The sequence below is a fragment of the Chrysemys picta genome, chromosome 20 (genome assembly GCF_011386835.1).
Source record: "Chrysemys picta bellii isolate R12L10 chromosome 20, ASM1138683v2, whole genome shotgun sequence".
NCBI lineage: Eukaryota > Metazoa > Chordata > Testudines > Emydidae > Chrysemys > Chrysemys picta.
In genome coordinates this window covers 8,130,474-8,146,404 of record NC_088810.1, presented here as the reverse complement: position 1 = coordinate 8,146,404, position 15,931 = coordinate 8,130,474, and the positions used below count along the sequence as shown (strand labels likewise).

The following is a 15,931-nucleotide window of genomic DNA, read 5'->3' as shown; positions in this document are numbered from 1 at the left end:
CAGCTTGTAGCAAAGTTCCTCCAGAGGTATGAAGCAGGATTGAAGACCCAATGGAGATGAGGCATCAGCCTTATATAGTCCTTTTCCAGGTGTAAGAACACCTCTTTGTTCTTATTGTGGAAAATTACAGCAAAATGGAGCCTGGAGTCACATGGGCCAGTCCCTGCATACTTTGCTGAGTCTGAAGGCATATTGGCCTTCTCTCAATGGGTCCATTGTATAGCTGATGGTCCTTAATGGGCCATCAAGCAGGCTAGGCAGAGCTAATCCCAGCTTGTCTGGGATGTCACCCAGAAGCATAGCATAAGTTTGCCATACAGACAGTATAGAGCCAATATTCATAACTTCAACTACAAAACTGATACACACATATAGACAGCATAATCATCACCAGTAAACCATAACCTTGTCTTAGACACCCCATTTGACCCACTTTATACAAGATTTGGTGCCACTACAGGACCTTGGTTGCAACAATGATCTATATGGTCCCAGTTTATGTCAATAACATCACACTGAGGTACAACTGCATTTGCTCCAACACCTACGAGATCTTCACCAAGGATTCTCAAAACTACGATACCCACACGAGAAAATAAGGAAACAAATCAACAGAGCCAGACATGTACCCAGATGCCTCCTGCTGCAAGACAAGCCCAAGAAAGAAGCCAACAGAACTCTACTGGCCATCACCTACAGTCCTCTGCTTAAACCTCTCCAATGCATCATCAGTGATCTACAACCCATCCTGGACAATGATCCCTCGCTTTCAGAGACCTTGGAAGGCAGCCCAGTCCTCGCCCACAGACAACCCACCAACATTAAGCATATTATTGGCTGTGGCGTCTGAAAGTTCCTGAGGAAGATGGCCTCCACCTGAAATAAGAGAAATGGAAATAGAATATTAGACACAGCTGAACAATCCCCATTTTACCTCTCCCATTTGCTTTTATTGTCCATGTTAATATACCCTCAACTTCACCAGCCAGCTGGATCTACATGACTCTTCAAAAGGATAAAATACAGAGCTGCCTTCCCCACAGTGAATCAGAAGAAGCAAGCAAAGAACTGTGGGTAGAGAACAGTAGACTCCAGTATATCGCAAAGTGTTTAGTAGAGCGAACTCCACTGATTTGCATGTCTAGCTAATCTGTATTGTTCTGGAGAAGGTTGCAGGAGACAATGCCAAGGAACTGTGGAAAACTAGATCCTGTTCCCAATCTCATAAGCACGAATAATTAGAGTCGCTGCTAATGATTGTGTTTGAGAAGGGAGAGGAACTAGGCAAGGGCAGGAGAACTAGTGACTCCAGGCTTTTTAACAGTAAAATTCATTTAATATTGCAGATAACTGAGTCTGTGATAAAGGAAACAAAGCCCTCACTCTCACACAACAGAGAAGGAACAAGATAGCATGATACTGGGTAAAGATGAAATGTGGGGGAGGGATAGCTCAGTGGTTTGAGCATTGGCCTGCTAAACCCAGGGTTGTGAGTTTAATCTTTGAGGGGGCCACTTAGGGATCAGGGGCAAAATCAGTACTTGGGCCTGCTAGTGAAGGCAGTGGGCTGGACTCAATGACTTTTCAAGGTCCCTTCCAGTTCTAGGAGATAGGTATATCTCCATATTATACTTGCTAGGGGAATTCATATGACCCACATTTTTCTGTGCCCCTGCACAGAAAAATGCAAATAAAATCTACCAGGGGACACGGCCTCTTCCCCAGCAGCGTGTCTGTTCTAGCATGCATCGAGCAACCTCAGAGAGAGGGGCGGGGGGCTGGGCATGCATGCCTGCATGATCGCAGGGGGTGGGTATGTGGTATGTGCGGGAACAATCGAGAGAGAGAGAGAGAGAGAGAGAGACTCTGTCCCTCTCCCTTGCTACAACAGCTGACTGGTGTGGAAGGGTAGGGCTTTTTATTATACACAAGGCAGTCTAGAGGCACAAATGTAATAGTCCTGCCTGAGTTAATTGATTCATTCTCTGAGGCATTAGTAGCCTGACAATGTAGTTAGTAACATCGTTAAAGTTGCTGTTGTTGGTTAATTGATCTCATTCTCTGAAGCAGAAATGTAGCAGCCTGACTGTTACAGTGAATGTTGTTAATGTTGCTATTGTTAGTTAACTCTTCCCTTTCTCAGTCAATTTCCCCAGGAGCATAAAACCTGTACAAGTTTTAAGGCCCCTACATTGCCAGAGTGATGGAAAGGAGCCTTATTATAAATGACAGTAAGGGAATCCTCAGCTAGGAAGATCTATGTGCTTTCTCACTTTATTTCTGTGCCAAAGTGGCACAATGGGGTTAGAATACAGCTCAGGATTTATTTTACTTACCCATTAAAAAAAAAAGACCTTTGAGGGCAAATAAAACATTTACCAAAGAGTCAATAAAATGTCAGGACAATCAGAACCAAGAACATCCCAAAGTACCCAGCCAGGTCCAGGACAATGATTACCAAAACTGTATGACTTTCATGTGTGAAAGTCTCAACAATTTAAAATGACAGTCTACTTTGTGTGTGTGTGTGTGTGTGTGTGTGTGCTGTTTTGTGTTCTGTAATGTAACTTAAATGAAAGGGTATTAGTTACCAAGTGTTTGTAACTTAACTTTCATGTGCTTAGGAAATGCTGAATAGTTATTGTGATGTTTCTGTATTGTAGTTTAAGTAAATTACCAAAACAGTTGAATCTGATGTGATTATATTGCATTATTTTGACAAATAAAGGATGCAGAATTTTGATTTTTTTTTGGCGCAGAATTCCCCCGGGGTAAAGGATATTGACTTTTGAAGGAGATGCTAAAATGAGAAGCTGTGACCAAGTTCTGTCATAGACCAGGCAGTGCCCTTAGTGATCCAGAAGCTGGTGCTTCCTTAAAATGCCTGCAAGGTGTGATCATCCAACAGTTTCCCTTTCAGGAAGATGATTGCCATATTACACACCTCCACCCTGCTCCCTACACTGACGTATCACCCTGTGTGGTGTTTGAGGAGGGAGGAACTGAAGAGAGATTCAGTATTTGCTGGGCAGAAGATGACCCACTCTTCAGTTGATCTGCCTGAGACTGTGAAGTTGGAGATGAAGAAGATCTCTGTCTAGACTAGATGTGATAAATCGACCCCTGCTGGATCGATCACTGCCCACTGATCCGACAGGTAGTGTAAACATACCCTGAGTCTTTGAATCACTCGGCAAATATGTTAAGACTTTCCCCTTCCACTGAAGTGCAGTGATAGGGGAGAATAGGACAATCACTAACTAGATAGAAGCAGGGTGAAGTCAGGATTACGGGAAAGGTGTATTTGCATTGCAAGAGAATGTTAACGTGAGGAGGAATGGTTGGAGCTGGTTGTTGGTCAGAAAATGCCCAGGGTGAGAGAGAATGTAGTTCTTCCTTACAATGACTGCAGAGAATATATTGTTATGTATTTATCTTTTTAGAAATGTGGTAACCATATTGTCTACACCCAAAGCCCTGGACAAACCTGGACATGCACCCTCCCCAATATACATACAGATAAAGAAGTGAAGAAATCCCAATACTTACTCAGGGGTAGAGTGTCCAGTCTGTTTGAGGAAACCTTCATAAATCCCAAAGAACTGAGCCTCGGGGCATACAGGGGCAGGCAAGGGAGAGTCACTGATCAAGTGACGCCATGCTGGAGTATTCATCCTAAAATAACATGAATGGAAAGGAAATAGGAGTATCAGGAAAGGAATTCTCTCCTGTATCTCCTGCCTCCTCATATACCATAATTTACATTAATAACACGGAATGATCCCACGGCCTGGTAAAATCAGTGTATTTGTATTGCAAGAGAATGTTAACGTGAGGAGGAATGGTTGGAGCTGGTTGTTGGTCAGAAAATGCCCAAGGTGAGAGAGAATGTAGTTCTTCCTTACAATGACTGCAGAGAATATATTGTTATGTATTTATCTTTTTAGAAATGTGGTAACCATATTGTCTACACCCAAAGCCCTGCACAAACTTGGACATGCACCCTCCCCAATATACATACAGATAAAGAAGTGAAGAAATCCCAAGACTCACTCAGGGGTAGAGGGTCTGGTCTGTTTTAGGAAACTTTCTTGAATCCCAAAGAACTGAGCCTCGGGGCGTACAGGGGCAGGCAAGGGAGAGTCACTGATCAAGTGACGCCATGCTGGAGTATTCATCCTAAAATAACATGAATGGAAAGGAAATAGGAGTATCAGGAAAGGAATTCTCTCCTGTATCTCCTGCCTCCTCATATACCACAATTTACTTTAATAACACGGAATGATCCCACGGCCTGGTAAAATCAATGTTAATGTGACTTTCTTCCATCCTCTAATAAAATCTCTATTGTTTCATCACCAAAAATTTCAAATCAATTTGGGGATCTGGGCTCCCGCAGACTCCTAAATTCTCATATCAGCTAAATGGGCAAGAGAGAGGAAAAGCAGTGAGCCCCATGACTCCCTAATCCCTATATGGCCATCAGCTGTTTTATCTCACCAGCCATTCTTCTTGGTCTTGGTCACTACCAAAGGAGAAAATAAACTCCATTGAATCAGGGATGGAGTGTTCCATTACTCACGGGCAATGGATTTTCGGGAATAATCTCTTTACAAGTGATTGAGATCTTTGGAGGAGCTCTCAGTTGCCCCTTCCCAAACTACACTGTAGAAATACCTTTGTAAATACGTTGTCCTCTTAGTAGAGCTGTTCCTCACCCCCTGCCTACCCTACAGTCCCAGTGAAATACAGAGAGCAAAGTTGAGATCACACTAAACATGTGATTGCTGCATTTTCTGTTCCTAATTCCCTTCTTTTCTCACTCTTGAAAGCATCATAAACTAGAAAAATGGGTCCCAAGCTCCAGATGTGGGCATTCCCAGACTTTGCCGGGGTCCAGGCAGGACACACACCCCTGGCGAAGGAAGAGTTTTTTGAACAGTGCTGCATCCACATTTTCAGAAAGATGGGGGCCCTGTTCCATACATGTACCTGAAACCCTGCAGCCCCCAAAGTACTCTAACCTAGGGCAAGGAGTATGCTCATTGCCAGAATTACCTGATCAAGGCTGGATCTATCTTTTTAAAATGTGTGGAGTCTGCATTCGGAAAGACAAAGTAGGTTAGGGGCCAAAACGTAGCTGCCAATTTGGTGTGGATCCTTGGTCTGGCACTTGATGGAGCCTTCATCCTAAATTAAATGGAAACAACAAAATGTTAGGGCACTGGGAGGTGTCTATCGATTTAAGGTTGGAATACACAGTCTGTTTATTATTCTGTTCCTCTGTGTAAAATGACAGACAATATCCCAATGAGTTCCTAATAAGAGTATTTTACCAATAACCAAAGCAATTTATGAACTGTGGGTTTAAGGAATGCTGTGAACAGTAGAGGAGCTAAAGGATTGCTGACTCCAGCATTGAGCAGGAAACCTGATTTAAAAGGGTGGCTTAATGAGTTTTTGAGGCACCTAAAACTATTATTTTAGGAAGGGATCTCTGAGAGGAACCCAGACATTTAACCACTCAACTGTTAGGGGGTTCAGAAGGAGACATGCAACACTATATACTAAGCAGAGCTGCCTGCAGGATTATGTGTCAAGCTGTCAGTGGCCTACATGGTATTCTGAGGCTTTTTGGCTACACTATGTGGCTCAAAGTCAGACCTTTTTCCCTGTCACTCCCGACCCCCCACTCCCCTCCACACACACTCTGTCACTCTGTACAGTGTGTACAATGTAAAACTTTTTTTATCTTCTTACCAAGAATCCACCTTTGACCTTAGGTACTCCATCCTCCACGAATGGGTTCTGAGATCTTAACTGAATAAAAATAGAGAAATGTATATTAGACATTAGGGAAATCTTCCATGCATTTAAAGAGAGATGATCGGGCAATGGGAGTATCTTGTCTTCTGAAAGTGACCAGTGCCAGGTGCTTCAGAAGGAATGAACATTACTGGGCAATTTCAAGTGTTGTACAGTCCCAGCTTCTAGCACTAGAGGTTTAGGATACCTGGAGCCTGGGGATTGAGTCTCTGACCAACTTGACTAATAGCGACTGATGGATCTGTCCTCCATGAATTTATCTAATTCTTTTTTGAACCCAGTTATACTTTTGGTCTTCACAACATCCCTTGGCAATGAATTCCACAGGTTGACTATGCATTGTGTGAAGAAGTACTTCATTTTGTTTTAACTCTACTGCCTATTAATTTCATTGGGTGACCCCTTTTTCTTGTGTTATGTGAGAGGTAAATAGTACTTCCCTACTTTGATAGATGGATAGAGAGATGTTATGGTGATTGGTGCTCTCTCTCTCTCTCTCTCTCTATATATATATATATATTTAGGATCACTGGCTAGACGAAGGATTATTATTGACTTGTGAAGATAGGACTGTTTTTCAGGTTGGTACTCATCTCATTAATGATAGGGCAAAGGAATTAATTAAACAATGAGGTGATCTCTGCAGTTGAAGATGGCCTTAAAACTGTTCCCATATCTCATACAATATCCCTCTGTTTAAGAGACTGATTAAGTCCTATTTAGGTTAAGATTCTTTCAGGCTTTTCTTTGTTAGCTTTGTTTTCATTTGGAATCCTCTAGGTTCAAAGTTACAGGAATAATCTATCTAATGCCCACTGAGAACTAGGCCGAAACCCCTGTGGCCCCACAACTCCATTCATAAAAAAACTCACACAGTTCTATTATATTGGGTACATGGAAAAACTCACTTACTTCTGAGGTCTGAATGCCAAATCTTGTACTAAAAACTCAAAATTGCTACAGTATAGCACGGCACCAACTGTCTCTCTCGGAGGCCAAGTTGAGCACTGACTGTTGTTCATTGCCTCAATAGCTTTGCTTGGGCTAGAGGATGTCACAATGAAGGCTGTGGTGCAATTGCCATGACAACCAGGTGTTAACTCACAAAAAGGGGGTGATGTAGTGGCTGTTATATATGTGTGCATCCTGCCTGCCCCTGCCCTGCCCATTTGTTTATGACTATGTGCCCTCTCTAGAGACTAGCCCAAAAAGATAAATAAAAGCTCCAAGTTTAGGGAGAACTGGTGGTAATTCTCTTTGTGCTCAAGTGACAGAGGCCTATTTTTGGAACTGAAGATCCCGAGTTCTGCTTCCCATGTTTGGCTAAAAACCTATGGCAGACCCCTGCATCTCTGGCCCCTACGGCCAAGAGGAACGAGAGGTGGTACTTTGTCCCTTCTAAGGGATATGAACATTTGTACATCCACCCACCCCCCGACTCCCTGGCGGTTGATGCAGCCAATCAGCGAGAGCGCCAGGGCTACCAGGGCCCCTCCCCTAAGAATAGGGATCCAAAAAGACTAGACCTTTTGGGCAGGAAGGTCTAGTCCACTGGGGGCACTATAGCTCCGCATTTCAAATCAACAGGCCATTGTGAGCAGATCCACACACAGTATGTGCTGCGATGGCCAAGTTTGCGGAGCTCCTGCCACAGGACTCTCGCACAGAGTTCTCGGCATTAGTGGAGGAGGGAAAGCTGGTCTCCAGTGCGTCCCTACAGGCGGCATTGGACGCAGCAGACGCAGCCTCACGTCCAATGGCCACGGGGGTTGTAATGAGGAGGAGTTCCTGGTTGCAGGTCTCTGGTCTGCCCCATGAGCTCCAACAACCAATCCAGGACTTCCCCTTCGAGGGTTTGGCCTCTTCTCCGATAAGACAGATAAAAGATTCTATAGTCTGAAAGACTCAAGGGCCACCTTCAGATCTTTGGGGCTCCATACCCCCGCCACTCAAAATAGGCATTTCTGGCCGCAGCCTCCCTCTAGGTTCTACCAAGCTCAGAACCGTGAGGACGCTCCTTGTAGGAGGAATAGGAGTGGTAGAAGAAGGCAGCACCCCACCTCAGGCCATGGCTTGGGCCAGCCCACGCCACCGTCTGGCCCCAGACCAGCTTTTTCAGGGTGTGATCAAGGATGGTACACCAGTGCTAGAACTGGATCCAACCTTATTTACCTTTTCGTCCCAACTATCCCCTTTCTACCGTCCATGGTCCCATATCACTTCAGACCGCTGGGTGCTCCACACAGAAGAAAGGGGATATTCCATCCAATTCTGTGCCCTCCCACTCTTCCACCCCTCTTCCCATCTCTCTTCAGGGACCCCTCTCACGAGCAACTTCTTATACAGGAGGTGCACTCGCTCCTCTCTGTAGGGGCAGTGGAAGAGGTTCCTCGGGAGCAAAGGGCCAAGGGCTTCTACTCCCAGTATTTCCTAATACCGAAAGCCAAGGGTGGGCTCAGGCCCATCCTAGACCTGCAAGAACTCAACAAGTTGATCAAAAAACTCAAGTTCCACATGGTTTCTTTGGCCTCCATGATCCCCTCACTGGATTCAGGAGACTGGTATGCCACCTTCGACTTGAAGGATGCATACTTTCACATAGCGATAATTCCACCCCACAGAAAATACCTCAGGGTTTTTGATGAACAACAGCCACTATCAGTTTATTGTCTTCCCATTTAGCCTCTTGGCGGCATCTCGGGTGTTCCCCACGTGCGTGGCAGTCATGGCGGCGTTCCTGGGTAAGCAGCAGGAACAGGTGTTCCGTATCTCGATGACTGGCTGATCAAAGGCCACTCCAGATCTCGAGTGGAGGCGCAGGTTGGCCTCATAAGAAGGACGTTTGATGAACTGGGTCTCCCTCTAAACGAGGCCAAATTGACACTCTCCCCTGTACTGAGGTTAGAGTTGATAGGGCAGTGGTAGACTCGACTCAAGCAAGGGCATACCTCCCAGAAGCCAGGTTTTGGTCACTGGGCGACATAATACGGGGCCTCGGGCAGTTTCCCACCACTACAGCAAGGAATTGCCTGAAAGTGTTGGGGCATATGGTCACTTGTACCTATGCAATACAGCATGCCAGACTCAGGCTTCGCCCACTTCAGTCATGGCTAACGTCAGTATATCGACCAGTTCGAGATGCTTTAGACAGTATCATAACCCTGCCTTGCCCGATACTAGACTCCCTCCTGTGGTGGCTCAACCAGGCAGGGGGTCCTGTCCTTGGCCATAGGCTGTCATGTGTGGCCTTGGTATAGTGCTGTGGCACTGAGGATCCCAAAGTGCCTTAGAAATGTGGTTGGGGATGATTGGCTCTGTCATACAGAGAGGGAAACTGAGGCACGGAGCTAGGCGGGTGCCTGAATGGAGATTTACAGTGAGTCAGGGTCAGGATGCACAAGACCTGACCCTCTGAGCACCCTCCTCCCCTATGAGTGCTGGAAATAGAAGCCAGGAGTCCTAGATCCTCTGCTGTAACCCACTAGACCCCCACTCCCATCCAGAGCTGGGGATGGAACCCAGGAGTCCTAATTCACAGCTGTTTTCATTAGGAATATTCCACTTGGGAGCAGGAAGCAATTACATGATTTTAATCCATTACTTCCATACAAAGGTGATGGGAAATACAGACGAAAACAAAGGTAGATGTTTTCTAAGTTGATTAGTTAGGTAGAGAGATTTACTAAATGCTTAATTCAGTAGTTTAATTGTATATGTACTAAATATCTGTAAAAAGAACTTCATAACCCTGTGGTAAGGACTGAGGAACCATCTGGTAGGGAATGAATAACCATGTAGTAAGAAGATGATGTCGCCAGGAGGGCTTTCGCTTCCTCGACCACGGGATGCTATTCGAGGAAGGACTGCTAGGCAGAGATGGCGTTCACCTTTCGAGGAGGGGAAAGACCCTATTTGGACACAGACTGGCTAATCTAGTGAGGAGGGCTTTAAACTAGGTTTGACGGGGACAGATGAGCAAAGCCCACAAGTAAGTGGGGAACATGGAGACCTGGGAGATGGGTCGGAAACAAGGGGGAGCGTGGGCTATAATGGCAGAGAGAAAGGAGGGTCAGGGCAAAACTGGGAGGAAAGATCAAACCAGCATCTTAGATGCCTCTATACAAATGCGAGAAGTATGGGTAATAAGCAGGAAGAACTGGAAGTGCTAATAAATAAATACAACTATGACATTGTTGGCATTGTAGATCAATCTCTGATAATTTTCATATGACTTTACATTGTGCCTCTTTATATAACCTTGTGGTGGGTCTACCCACGTGTGACCTTTTTTTCATGGGACTTTGTATTAAAACCTCATTTAGAAACTTTGCATTGCCCTTGGTATAATATTATAGTCCCTAAGGATAGAATAAGATAGAAGAAAAAATTCTTTTTGCTAGCAGTAGAACAAGAGCTCTCCCCGCCCCCACTCTTAATCAATTGCCCTGTTGAATGAATGAGTTGTGGATGAGCAAGGCATGGAAGGCAGCACCTCCAGACAGCCTCAACTGTTGGAGAGGGGCTGGGAGCCAGACCCAAGAACAATAAAACGTGTCAAGTGGGCTCATTAAAGACAAGCAGACATACTGACGGCCTCGGGGGTTAGAAGCAAGCACCTTCTTTTGGAAACACCCTCTTTGCAGCATTGGGACAACACTCAAAAGAAAGCAGCACAAAGGACCAATGGACACAGACACAGAGTTTGAATCTGGTCTAGATTTGCATAAGAGGAAAGCTGCTATAAAAGTGAGGTGTCTTGCACAGGACCCCGGGTCTCGTCTTGTCAACATGGGAGCATCGATCCGGATCGGAAGAAGCCCGGCTCCACCCCCTCCCCCATCTAACTCACCTGGCCAGTGAAGTTAAGGGGAGCAACTAATTGGTAACAACAAGACGGAGTGTGTTTGTGTGTGTGTGTGAGTGTAAGTGTAATATATTATATGCATATAATACAGTGTTAATGAATACATGTATTACTAATAAATGTGGCATTTTGTCTTATTCCCCCTGAAAAGATCCTGTGCAGTACTTTAAGTACAACATTTTGGTGGAGAATGCGAAAGGGGGAGCAAGCATAGAATCCACAGTTATTATCAAACTGGTGTGCACACCGCCAGCTTTAGCAAGCCTGGCACTATAGGAAAAAGAGCGTAAACTTTCAGTTAATTAACCAAACTCTAAAGGATATAGGAGTTTAGGTTTAAATTGTGTTTCTCACTGTGATCCGGGGAAGGATCTAACCAAACTCTGAAGGATATAGGAGTTTAGGTTTCAATTGTGTTGTAGAAAATACATACACCCTCAGCCATAGGAAGGCTGAGCTAAAGAGGAGAACTTAGTGTTTCTCACTCTGATCCGGGGAAGGATCTAATCCGGGGAAGGATTTGTATAATTGGTATATAAACCCTCGGTGGTAGCAGACCGAGCAATACAGAGGGAAGCTTAGCGTCTCTCCCTCTGGCCCAGAGTGGGTTAAAAACATAAGATGCACATCTTGTTCTGTTAAACCAAACTCTGAAGAATATAGGAGTTTGGGCAGTGTAGTGTGGTTTATGTTTGTTTTGTTTTTTGTAAGTAATATTGTGGTAATTTCACAATTTTGAAGAAAATGTTTAAGAAAAGGAACCAGGAAGGGTGGGGGCTAGTTGAAAAGCCCACCTTCCTTGCTAAATTGGTAGTGGAACAAGGCTTGTGCCCATGGAAAGGAACTGTTTATTAAAAAAAGCAGGATTGGGCCCAGGCAAGCAACAGATAGAGAAACTGAAAAACAGGTTGGGTACAGAAAGTTAAAACAGCACTCTCAAATCTTACAGCAGCAGTAACATCAGAAAAAGAAACATTTAAGACCCCAGAAGGGGGCAGACCTTTGGGACCCCTCTGGAGATTGGGAAGGGGGATATTTGGGATATTTGGGTAAATTCCTCCTCCCAGGGCCAAAATGCCATTAAAACAGTTAACAACAGTGCCTGCTTCTGCCTCAGATCTCCAGGCCATGGCAAAATGGCTGGAGATTTTAAAACAAAATTTTTTTTCTAGATGGAGTGTTAACGCCCTTTTACTGAGAGAAAGGGAGAATTTACACTCACAAAAAAATGCACCATTTAATTAGCATTTGTGCAGCCCCAAGTACCAAACACACTGTGGCAGAGACCAAGCAGGTTCTGCCAGGGTAAAAGCACTGTGCTAATTTGTTTCCAAGCTTCTATCTTTCAGGCTCTAAACCAGAACATCAGGAGAGCTGGTACCAGCTGAAGAGTTATAAAATACCATGGTTCTAGTGTCATGACAAAGTCTGTGTTCAGTGTTCTGTGTTGCATGTTCTGTGTCTGTCTCTAGTGGTGTCCTGTGCTAGCATTGGGTCCAGAGAGGGAGGGGATACTACACTAGACAGGGCAAATGTCTTTTCCTAGGGTTACCATATTTCAACAAGCAAAAAAGAGGACGGGAGGAGCCCCGCCCTAGCCCCGCCCCTGCCCCTCCCACTTCCCGCCCCCCCAGAACCCCCAACCCTCCCCCCGTTCCTTGTCCCCTGACTGCCCCCTCCTGGGACCCCTGCCCCTAACTGCCCCCCGGGACTCCACTCCCTATCTAAGCCTCCTTGCCTCTTGTCCCCTGACTGCCCCAACCCTTATCCACACCCCCACCCCCAGACAGACCCCTGGGACTCCCACGCCCCATCCAACCACTCCCCACCCCCTGACAGCCCCCCCCAGAACTCCCAAACCATCTAAACCCCTCTGCTCCCTGTCCCCTGACTGCTCCGATCCCTCTCCCCACCCCTGCCCCCTGACAGCCCCCCCCAGAACGCCCAACCCATCTAAACCCCTCTGCTCCCTGTCCCCTGACTGCTCCGATCCCTCTCCACACTCCTGCCCCCTGACAGCCCCCCCAGAACTCCCAACCCATCTAAACCCCTCTGCTCCCTGTCCCCTGACTGCTCCGATCCCTCTCCCCACTCCTGCCCCCTGACAGCTCCCCCCCAGAACTCCCAGCCCCCTACCCCCCGCTCCTTGTCCCCTGACTGCCCCCTCCTGGGACCCCTGCTCCTAACTGCCCTCCAGAACCCCACCCCCTACCTAAGACTCCCTGTTCCTTGTCCCCTAACTGCCCCCTCCTAAGACCCCCCCCCAACTGCCCCCCAGGACCCTACCCCCTACCTGTACCCTGACTGCCCAAAACTTTCTCCACTCCCCTCCAAAAGCCCCCACCCGTTTCTTGACTGCCCCATCCAGAACCTCCCTGCCCCCCCTTACCCTGCTGCTCAGAACAGGGTGTTGGGCTCTGTGCCAGCCGGACACATGGCTGAGCTCCCCAGCACAACACAAAACCCGGTCCCTGGCCCTGCACAGGGCTGCCGGAGCGGGCTGCAGGAGGAGGAGCTGCCAGCCGGCTCAGAATGCAGGGAGGGGGGGGTGGGAGGAGGAAGCTGCTCCGGAGGCCAGCCCGGGACTTTCCTGCAGCCCTCCCAGCCGCTCGCTCTGCCGGGGGAGGGGGAAATCCCGGACATTGTGAATGCTTTACAAATTCCCCCCGGACGCTATTTTTAGCACACAAAAGGAGGACATGTCCGGGTAAATCCGGACGAATGGTAACCCTATCTTTTCCTCTCTCTACTTCCCCCATCTCCATCCAACTTATCAATCACCCCTTGTGTCCAAAAGACTTTGGTCCCCAGTGCATCAGGGTTATTTTGTTTTGTTTTGTCAGGTTCTCTAATAATCATTTTGTTGTTAATTTTTGGTCTTGATACATTTGTATTGTTAGTTACATTTGCTTGTATTATTATTAATTCCACACTTTCCTCTATGCACTCTTATTCTTATACTTATATTCACCTGGTTATAATTGTTTGGTTTGTTTGCAACAAATACAAAAAATTTATATGGTGACCACTCAAGAATTGTTCTTGAGAGGTCAAAAGGGGGACAATGTAGATCAATCTCTGATAATTTTCATATGACTTTACATTGTGCCTCTTCATATAACCTTGTGGTGGGTCTACCCACGTGTGACCTCTGTTTTCATGGGACTTTGTATCAAAACCTCATTTAGAAACTTTGCATTGCCCTTGGTATAATATTATAGTCCCTAAGGATAGAATAAGATAGAAGAAAAAATTCTTTTTGCTTGCAGTAGAACAAGAGCTCTCCCCGCCCCTACTCTTAATCAATTGCCCTGTTGAATGAATGAGGTGTGGATGAGCAAGGCATGGAAGGCAGCACCTCCAGACAGCCTCAACTGTTGGAGAGGGGCTGGGAGCCAGACCCAAGAACAATAAAACGTGTCAAGTGGGCTCATTAAAGACAAGCAGACATACTGACGTCCTCGGGGGTTAGAAGCAAGCACCTTCTTTTGGAAACACCCTCTTTGCAGCATTGGGACAACACTCAAAAGAAAGCAGCACAAAGGACCAATGGACACAGACACAGAGTTTGAATCTGGTCTAGATTTGCATAAGAGGAAAGCTGCTATAAAAGTGAGGTGTCTTGCAGAGGACCCCGGGTCTCGTCTTGTCAACATGGGAGCATCGATCCGGATCGGCAGAAGCCCGGCTCCACCCCCTCCCCCATCTAACTCACCTGGCCAGTGAAGTTAAGGGGAGCAACTAATTGGTAACAACAAGACGGAGTGTGTTTGTGTGTGTGTGTGTGTGTGAGTGTAAGTGTAATATATTATATGCATATAATACAGTGTTAATGAATACATGTATTACTAATAAATGTGGCGTTTTGTCTTATTCCCCCTGAAAAGATCCTGTGCAGTACTTTAAGTACAACACCTGCAGGGTCAATTCTGGCATGACCTGGACCTCCAGTCTCCTGAGCGGCAGCATGGTCTGCTCCATCTTCGAGCGCTGCACCTCCTCCGGCCTACATTAGTACGACGGAGCCGGCGCGCGGATCCTGGAGGAAACTGAAGCTGGCAAAAGCAATAGCGAGCTGACCATGCGCATCATCTGGCAGCACCGGGGGGCGGCGCTGGAGTGCCGGGTGCAGGGCTACCGGAATAGGTGCCTCCCCAAATTGTCCCAGTCCCCAGCCACAGGTGAGTGGCATTATGTATGGGGCCTTCCCTTTCTCGGGGGTGCCAGCTCCCATCAGGCCCCAGGGCAGGGGCTGGCTGGGGGGCAGGGAATGGGGCACGGGGCCTTTCCCCTCTAGCAGGCATTGACTCTAATCAGGTCTGAGGGCAGGGGTCTGGCTGGTGCTGGGGGTGGGGAATGTGATACGGGACCTTTCCCCTCCAGGGGGCGCCAGCTCCCATCCGGCCCCAGGGTGCGGGAGTGGCTGACTCAGAGGGGCAGGGAATGGGGCACGGGGCCTTTCCCCTCTAGGAGGTGCTGGTTCTGACCCATCTCCAATGGCCTTTTCAGGCCGGCCCCCCCGCCTGAAGGTCCTGGTGGACATGGACGTCCCAGGCCCGATCAGGGAGGGTGACTCGTTCACGTTGAGATGCGTGGGGGACAGCAGGTAGCTGGACCAGGTCTACTTCTGGATTCACAACTACGAGGACCTGCACGGCTTCCCCTCTCAGCAGATTGAAGGGGCAACCTTGTCTCATGGGGGCAATTACACCTGCATGAAGTGGGTCTCCGACATAGGCTATGCCTATCCCCCATATCCCCCACCAGCTATGTGGCCATCCTTGGTGAGTAGCCAGTGCCAGGGCGGGGCCACAGCCCTGGGGGTGGAGCCAAGGAGCACAGATGGGAGGGGTCCTTATCTCACCTACATTCCAAATGGGGGCGGGATCACAGCCCTGGGGGCAGAGCAGGAGAGCACAGATTGGGGGTCTTTCTGTCACTGACATTCCAGTTGGGGGCAGGGCCACAGCCATGGGGGTGGAACCAGGTTCACAAATGGGAGGGGGCAGGGGCCCTCCTTATGCCACCACTTGGATATGGGAGTGGGGCTAGAGCACTGGGGGTGGAGCCATGGAGCCCCTCCGCCCCATGCCATGCTGCGCCTAAGCCCCCAGCTGCCGTCCCACGGGAGCGTCATTAGGTCATATCTCATTCGCTTCCTCTGCAGCCCCCCCTGTGGTGCATGTGGTGGCCACCCCAGGCCCTCATCGCAGCACGGGGGAACCCCTGTCCCTGACGTGC

General features: G+C 47.5%; 1 long non-coding RNA gene across 2 annotated transcripts in view; it reads right to left on the bottom strand.

Annotated features, from left to right (window-relative positions):
• Positions 1-4,050: 4,050 nt before the first annotated feature.
• The window catches only part of LOC135976856 (uncharacterized), a 35,766-nt gene continuing 23,885 nt past the window's right edge, over positions 4,051-15,931 (bottom strand). Inside the window, exons 1-3 of one of the 2 annotated variants that reach the window (XR_010594146.1) lie at positions 5,761-7,416; positions 5,059-5,190; positions 4,053-4,179 (exon numbers count right to left, since the gene is read on the bottom strand). This is a non-coding gene — a long non-coding RNA (uncharacterized LOC135976856). Of the gene's footprint in view, positions 4,180-5,058; positions 5,191-5,760; positions 7,417-15,931 lie in introns of those variants that run through there. The other variant, XR_010594145.1, reaches the window with a different exon arrangement.